Genomic DNA, 8,417 nt, shown 5'->3' on the forward strand with positions numbered 1-8,417 from the left:
TCAATTTGATGTTCTGTTATTTCTCTGATAAAAGCCGAACATTTTGGTCTTTAGTTTTGTTTATGTAGGACTCAGGATCTGTTGCAGTCTAAAATTAAGACATAGTTTCTTGAAACATTGCCTTTACTCATTCATTGCCGTTCTCTTTTTATGTTGAATCTTCTCATTATTTTATGTTTTGTTGTCCATTTCATATTTCTATGGATATGTGCTCCATTTTAAGTGCACTTGTGTGTACACACATGTGTGAATCTCTCTCTGTCTCTGTCTCTGTCTACCCCTGTGTGTGCATGCGTGCATGCCTGTGTGTGTGTTTGTGTGTGTGTGAGTGTGAGTGAGTGTGTGTGTGTGTGTGTGTGTGTGTGTGTGTGTGTGTGTGTAAACCTCAGAAGTGTATGTTGAGATCAGAAGACGAGTCGAGGTAGTTTTCTCTTTCTACCATGTGTGTCCCAGGAATTGACTTGGTGGCAAATGGCTTTAGCTGAGGCACCCTGCTGTCTCTGATTAAACACCTTATTGTACCAGGTTTTTCCCCCAAGATAGGATTTCACTGGGTAGCCTTGACTTCCTGGAACTTGCTTTGTAGAACATGGTGGCCTCAAACTCAGAGAGAGCCACCTGCCTCTGCTTCGAGTGCTGGGATGTAAGATGTGCACCACATCACCTGGTTATGACAGGATTCTTAATTTTTTGCTTACTTTACAACCCAAACACGACTAAGTGGCAAAGACTTACCTGATAATGACACACACTTCATCAGTAGAATATATTTTATGTAGACAGGTACCGTAAAATCCTGACATAAGTCCATGAGCCTATGGCTTTAGTGAGACCACCTATTTCTCAGGGGACACTCACTGAAGCCCTCAATATTTTCTTGGCATATGTTAGCCATTTCTAAACTAAAGCTCCTTAGTTGTCTTATTAAAAAGAATCTGAAAGTTAAGAGTCTCTTTTGCCTTGCCTTGAAGTCTGATGAATACAGTCATCACTAGAACTGTAGTTCAAAAAATGTATTCACTACAACTTTCATGGAAATAAAAACTTCTTTTCTTCTTTTAAACATGGCAGCATGAGAAATGCACAACAGCTTCACAAACCAGGAATGAAATATCAGTTGTTACTGAATGGCTTCACAACTGTTTAAGTTTGAAAGCAGATGTTGTGTCACCCTGTAATATTAGGATGGGTTCATTAAGAACATTATCAAGTACTGGAGAGATGGCTCAGTGGTTAAGAGCACTGACTGCTCTTCCAGAGGACCTGAGTTCAATTCCCAGCAACCACATGTTGGCTCACAAACACCTGTAATGAGATTCGATGACCTCTTCCGGTGTGTCTGAATACAGCAACAGTGTATGCATATAAATAAAATAAATCTTAAAAACAAAGACCTTAAGAAAATATTATCAAGCCTGTTCTCGAAGCTATTTGGTGTCTAATAATGGACGCAGTGCAATTCTATTTGTTAAGAAATACTGCACCCCTGAACTTTAAGAGAAAGAAAACTCACTCTAAAATTTTTCCATTGGTCAACCACTGAGCTGATGCACTGCAGGGCAGGGTAGAATAGGATTGGGTGGAAGGAATTTCCCCTCTGCCCTCTGAGGGCTTGATGGAATATAATGTCTAAGAAAATTAAATGTGAGAAAAGTGTGTAAATGCTTTATTGTCCTTAAGTGCACACCAACATGATTCAGAAGTGTTTGGGCCCCACTCTTTCTAGGGGAAATGAAATACAGGAAATATCAGAAAAGAGCATGCTGGGTTTTCTCTTGTCATTGGGATTTGTTTGTTTGTTTGTTTTTGTTAACCTTACACACACGAGGCTCAACTTCAAAGAAGAATTCTTAATTGACAAAAGACCTCCATCCAACTGGCCGATGGGCAGTTATGTTGGGCATTTTCTTGATTAATTAGTGATGTGTGAAAGCCCAGTGAGTTGTGGGCAATATGACCACGGAGTGAGTCCTTGTTGTATGAAAAACAAGCTGAGTCAACCATTGGGGGCAAGCAAGTAAACAGCCCTCCTCTGTGGTCTCCGCTGTGATTCCTGCTTCCATGTTCTTCTCCGATTTCCCTTCATGAGAGACTATAAGTTATGAGATAGAATAAATAAAATCATCAGGTTGGTATTGATTGTGTGTGTATCACAGCACAGAAAACAAATTAGAACGAACAGTAAAAATCATTTAGGGAAAGTCACACACTTATGCTGGAGGGATGGCTCAGTGGTTATGAGCACTGACTGCTCTTCCAGAGGCCTGAGTTCAATTCCCAGCACCCACATGGTGGCTCACAACCATCTGTGATTGGATCTGGTGCCCTCTGCTGGCCAGCAGGCGCACACGCAGGCAGAATGCTGTCCTGCTTATCCTGTCTTGAGGTGACTGCCATCCTAAGAGTAATAAACTGATGTTTGTTTCATGAAACGTTAGTCTACACATCTAAGCAAGCATATTATCTCATGCCAGCATGAATTTAAACATTTCTCCACAGTCAAAGATGACACAAACATTTAGTGAAGAAAAAAATCCTTGCATGTCGCCGGCCACCACCAGGGCAATCAGGGGTTTTACACACTCCAGCCTCAGTGACATCCATTAAAAAAAATGGCATCTGAGGACAAAAGAACCATCAAATGCTGGACTTCTCATGAAGGTACATGCGATTAATCAACACAAACAGATAGTTGTAACATTTCATTTTTTGAAGTTTTATAACAGAAAGTGAACTAAGTAAGTACTGCCGGGATTAGTGCTGTGCATAGCACTCAGGCTTCGCTATGGTTCTGCCTTTTTCTCTGAACTTCAAAGCCAACAGCTGACTCCATTATACCAAATCGCTCAAGGGAGTTTCCTTTGATACTTCAACAGATACTTAGACATTTTAGTGTTGCATTTTTTTTAAAGATACCCGTATTGAAATGCAGTGAAACAGTTAAGAAACTGACCAAAGTAGATAACATTGCTGTTACTGAGTTGCAGCTATGCAGGCCCCAGCCTCCCTATCACTTTATGATGAGGGAAGACCTTTTATTTGTTATTCTTGTAATTATACATAATATGAAAGCTGTCATTTTTATCTTTTAAGTTGATAGTTGAATGGCATTAGACATTGACAATATTGAGGGATTATAATTCCCATCCATCACCAGAATTGTTTTACAATTCCAAACTGAAATTCTATACCCAATAAATATCAGCTCTTCACTTCTCCCTCTCATCGCCTTTGGCAGCCACCATGCTACTGTCCATTGCTGTAATTTGATGTCTCTAGGTTCTTTGTACAAATAAAATCATATAATATCTGTCTCTTGGCAACTGGGTTATTTCCTTTTATGCAAAATCCTTGGAGCAGCTATGTTCTGGCATGTGCCACAGCTTTTAGTCTGAATTATTTTCCATTTGTATACAGTGTGTGTTCTTCTGTGTTTGTATGCATCTCTTGACACCATGTTGATGTTGTGTATTGTTCCTCAGTAACATCCACCTTGTTTTTGAAGCCGGGTCTCTCACTTGAGATCAGTAAATTAAGTTAGGCTGTCTTAATCCCAGGACAGCCTTGGATCCCAGGGCTCCACCTGCCTCCACCTCACCAGAGCTGGCCTTGCTGGCAGAACATTATATGCCTGACTGGTCTTTTCGAGTTTTGTCATGAGTGTGTTTGTGTGTGTGTGTGTGTGTGTGTGTGTGTGTGTGTGTGTGTGTGTGATGGAATTGGTGTTTCTAAAAACAGCTTGGATCTATAGTAAAGTTTTAAAAAATTATTTCAATAAATATTATAGAGAATAATAGAATTTATTATAGTGTTTTCATGAATGTATATAATGTATTTTGACAATATTACCCAGCCCCCCTAATTTCTCTTGGGGTTGCATTGAATCTGTAGATGGATTTTGGAAATATGGCCATCCATGAGCATGCAAGGTCTTTCTAATTTCTAGTGTCTTCTTAAATTTCTTTCTTCAGTATGTAAAACTTTCATTATAGAGGTCTTTCACTTCCTTGGTCAGGTTTGGATTTTTAAAGTGTTATGAATGGTATTATTTCCCTGATTACTTTCTCAGTATACTTTTCATTCGTTTATAAGAAGATTACTGACTTTTACATGTCATTTATGTATTCTGCCATTTTGTTGAAAGTAAATACCCATCCTTTAGGCTTTCTGGTAGAGTCTTTAGAGCCTTTGATGTATAGAATCTTATTATCTACAAATAGAGATACTTTGACTTCTTCCTTTCCATATTATATTCCTTTTATTTGCCTTATATTGTTCTAGCTAAGATTTTTCAGTACCATCTTGAGTAAGAGTCAGGAAAGTGGGAACCCTTGTTTTCTCCATTTAATATTTCAGCTACAGGATTGCCATACATATTATGGTGAGATATGTTTCTTATATTCTGAGCTTCTTAATATATAAATATAGATAAGTTTCTATATTCTTTTGGGACGTTTGACAAGATTGATGTTAATTTTGTCAAAAGCCTTCTTTCTACTGCCATTTTATTTCTACTCTATATAAAACATTAAGTCATTTGTGAAATTTATAAAATTTATTGATTGAATATTGAACCAGTACTACATCTCTGGAGCCACCTTAATCATGGTGAGTGATTTCTTGATACACACACACACACACACACACACACACACACACACATACATATATATACATATATATATATATATATTTATGAGATTGGTCAGTAATTTTTTTATTTTGTGTTTTTATCTGGTTTTAGTATCAGGCTAATTGTAGCTTTATGAAACATTTGCTAATGTAACCTTCCTTTACTGTTTAATAGAATAGTTTGAGAAGCATTTGTATTCGTATTTCATTGAAGTTCTGGTAATTTTTCTAAGTGGAAGACATTTGATTACTGCCTCACGTTTATTGCTTCCTACAAACTGCTCTATTTTTAAATACCTTCATGATTTACTTATTGTTGGACATATACATCCAGAAACCTATGTGTTTGTTTTAGATTATTCCAATTCATTGAAATACATGATTTTTAAGGTAAAACCTAACAATTTTCCTGAATTTCATTACTGTGCATGATAACAGCTCTCCTTACTTCCAGTTTATTTACTTTGAGATTTTTCACCTTGATTGTTTGGTATTTAATTGATATCTATTTGGTATTTAATTGTTTTGAGAATTATACTATATTTATGTCTTTTTCATCCCTCCCTTTGCCCCAACCTCCTCCCAGTTCCTCCCTCAAATTTATGCCTTCTCTTTCTTTCTTTCTTTCTTTCTTTCTTTCTTTCTTTCTTTCTTTCTTTCTTTTGTACGTTCGTTCTCTCTCTCTCTCTCCCTCTCTCTCTCTCTCTATCTATCTATCTATCTATCTATCTATCTTTTCTTTCTCTTTATTTCTAACCCTACCACCTGTGATGGTCTGACATGACACATGAGCTAATTTCTATCTTTCTGCATCTGTTGAGGCCTGTTTTATGACCGATTATATGGTCAATTTTGGAGAAAGTACCATGCGGTTGTGAGAAGAAGGTATATCCTTTTGTTTTAGGATAGAATGTGCTATAAATATCTGTTATGTCCATTTGGTTCATGACTTCTCTTAGTCTGTCTACATCTCTGTTTCATTTCTGTTTCCATGACCTCTCCATTGATGAGAGTGGGGTGTTGAAATCTCCTACTAGTATTGTGTGAGGTGCGATGTGTGCTTTGAGCTTTAGTAAGGTTTCTTTTATGAATGTAGGTGTCCTTGTATTTGGGGCATAGATATTTAGGATTGAGAGTTCATCTTGGTGGATTTTTCCTTTGATGAATATGAAGTGTCCTTCCTTATCTTTTTTGATGACTGTTGGTTGAAAGTCGACATTGTTAGATATTAGAATGGCTTCTCCAGCTTGTTTTCCAGCCTTTTACTCTGAGGTAGTGTCTGTCTTTGTCTCTGAGGTGTGTTTCCGCTGGGGAGCAAAATGTTGTGTCCTCATTGCATGTCCATTTTGTTAATCTATATCTTTTTATTGGGTAATTGAGTATTGATGGTGAGAGATATTAAGGAATACTGATTGTTGCTTCCTGTTAAATTCAAATTTGATGGTGAGATTATGTTTGTGTGCTTGTCTTCTCATTGTTTTATTGCAAAATAATTAGGTTCTTGCTTTTTCTAGTATGTTTCTTACCTCCTTGTGTTTGGCTTTACCGTTTATTATCCTTTGTAGGGCTGTATTTGTAGAAAGATAATTTGTTTTTGTCTTGGAATATCTTCGTTTCTCCATCTATGTTAATTGAGAGTTTTGCTGGATTCAGGAACCTGGGTTGGCATTTGTGTTCTCTTAGGGTTTGTATGACATCTGTCCAGGATCTTCTGGCTTTCATACTCTCTGGTGAGGAGTCTGCTATGATTCTGATAGGTCTGCCTTTATATGTTACCTGTCCTTTTTCCTTACTGCTTTTAATATACTTTCTCTGTTTTGTGCATTTGGTGTTTTGACTATTATGTGATGGGAGGAGTTTCTTTTCTGGTCCAATCTATTGGGAGTTCTGTAGGCTTCTTGTATGTTTTTGGCCTTCTTTTTCTTTAGGTTAGGGAAGTTTTCTTCTATGATTTTGTTGAAGATATTTACTGGTCCTTCTATTTGAGAGTCTTCACTCTCTTCTATACCTATTACCTTTTGTTTCCATCTTCTCATTGTGTCTTGGATTTCCTGTATGTTTTGGGCCATTGCCTTTTTCCATTTTATATTATCTTTGACAGTTGTTTTAATCATTTCTACAGAATCTTCTGCTCCTGAGATTCTCTCATCTATCTCTTGTATTCTGTTGGTGTTGCTTGTATCTACGGCTCCTTGTCTCTACCTTTGGTTTTCTATATTCAAGGGTGTCTCCCTTTGTGCTTTCTTTATTGCATCTATTTCCATTTATAATTCCTTCACCTGCATGACTGTGTTTTTCTGTAACACTTTCAGGGATTTTTCTGTTTCCTCTCTATAGCCTCCTACTTGTTTATTTGTGTTTTCCTGCATTTCTCTAGGGAGTTCTTTATGTCTTTCTTGAAGTCCTCCATCATCATGATCAATTGTGGTTTTAAATCTAGATCTTACTTTTCTGGTGTGCTTGGATATTCAGTGTTTGCATTGCTGGTAGAATTGGGCTCTGATGATGCCACGTAGTCTTGGTTTCTGTTGCTTGGGTGCCTGTGCTTGCCTCTTTTCATCACGTTGTCTGTGGTGTTACCTTGTTCTGCTATTTCTGACAGTGGTTAGACCGTCGTATAACCCTGTGTGTCGGGAGTGCTGTAGACCTATTTTCCTGTTTTCTTTCAGCCAGTTATGTGAACAGAGTGTTCTTCTTTTAGGCATGTAGTCATTCCTGTCTACTGGTCTTCAGGTGTTTCTGTGGGCCTGTGTCCCCGAGGCCCTATAGAGTTTTCTCTTGGTCCAGGGATATGGACAACGTTGGGCAGTACTGGTGGTCTCTCCTGACTTGCAGTCTCAGGAGTGCCCACCTGTCTGCATGGGGAACTCTCTCTCCAATGGACTTCATGAAACAATGACTTCATGAAATTCATAGGCAAATGGAATGAACTAGAAATATCATCCTGAGTGAGGTAACCAAATCACAGAAAAACACAGAAGGAATGATCTCACCATTAAGTGGATAATAGCCCTAAATTTCGATTACCCAAAATGCAATCCACAGACTACATGAAACTCAAGAACAAAGATGATCAAAATGGGGATGCCTCACTTCTTACAAATGGAAACAAAAATATACATAGGAAGGGATAGGGAGTCAATGTTTAGAGCACAGACTGAAGGAATAGTCATTCTGCTCCTGTCCCACATGTGGCCCATATATATGCAGCATCCAAAACTAGATAAGATGGATGATGCTAAGAAATGCATGCTGACAGGAATTGTATATAGATCTTTCCAGAGAGACACAGCCAGAACAAGTCAAGTTCAGAGGTGAATGCTAGCAGCAAACTACTGACCTGAGAATAGGACTCCCATTAAAAAAATTAGAGAACGGATTGAAAGTGCTAAAGGGGCTTGCAACCCCATTAGAACAAAAATTTCAACTAACCAGAGCTCCCAGAGACTAAACCACTACCCAGGCTGACCCATGGCTACAACTGCATATGTAGCAAAAGATGACCTTGCTAGGCATAAATGGAAGGAGAAGCCATTGGTCCTGACAAGGGTGGACCCCTGGTGTAGGGAATTTTGGGGGTGGGGGGAGAAAAGGTAAGGGGTATGGACAGGGGAACACCCATATAGAAGTGGGGTTGTAGGAGGCTTGTGGTCAGGAAACAGGTAAAGGGAATAACATTTGAAATGTAAATAAGAAATACCCAATTAAACATAAAAATCAAGATGCAACAAACTCTAACACAACAATCAGATTTGTATGATAAATTTTCAATTCAAAATACATCC

The sequence above is a fragment of the Rattus norvegicus genome, chromosome 1, assembly GCF_021556685.1.
Source record: "Rattus norvegicus strain SHRSP/BbbUtx chromosome 1, alternate assembly SHRSP_T2T, whole genome shotgun sequence".
NCBI classification, from domain to species: Eukaryota; Metazoa; Chordata; class Mammalia; order Rodentia; family Muridae; genus Rattus; species Rattus norvegicus.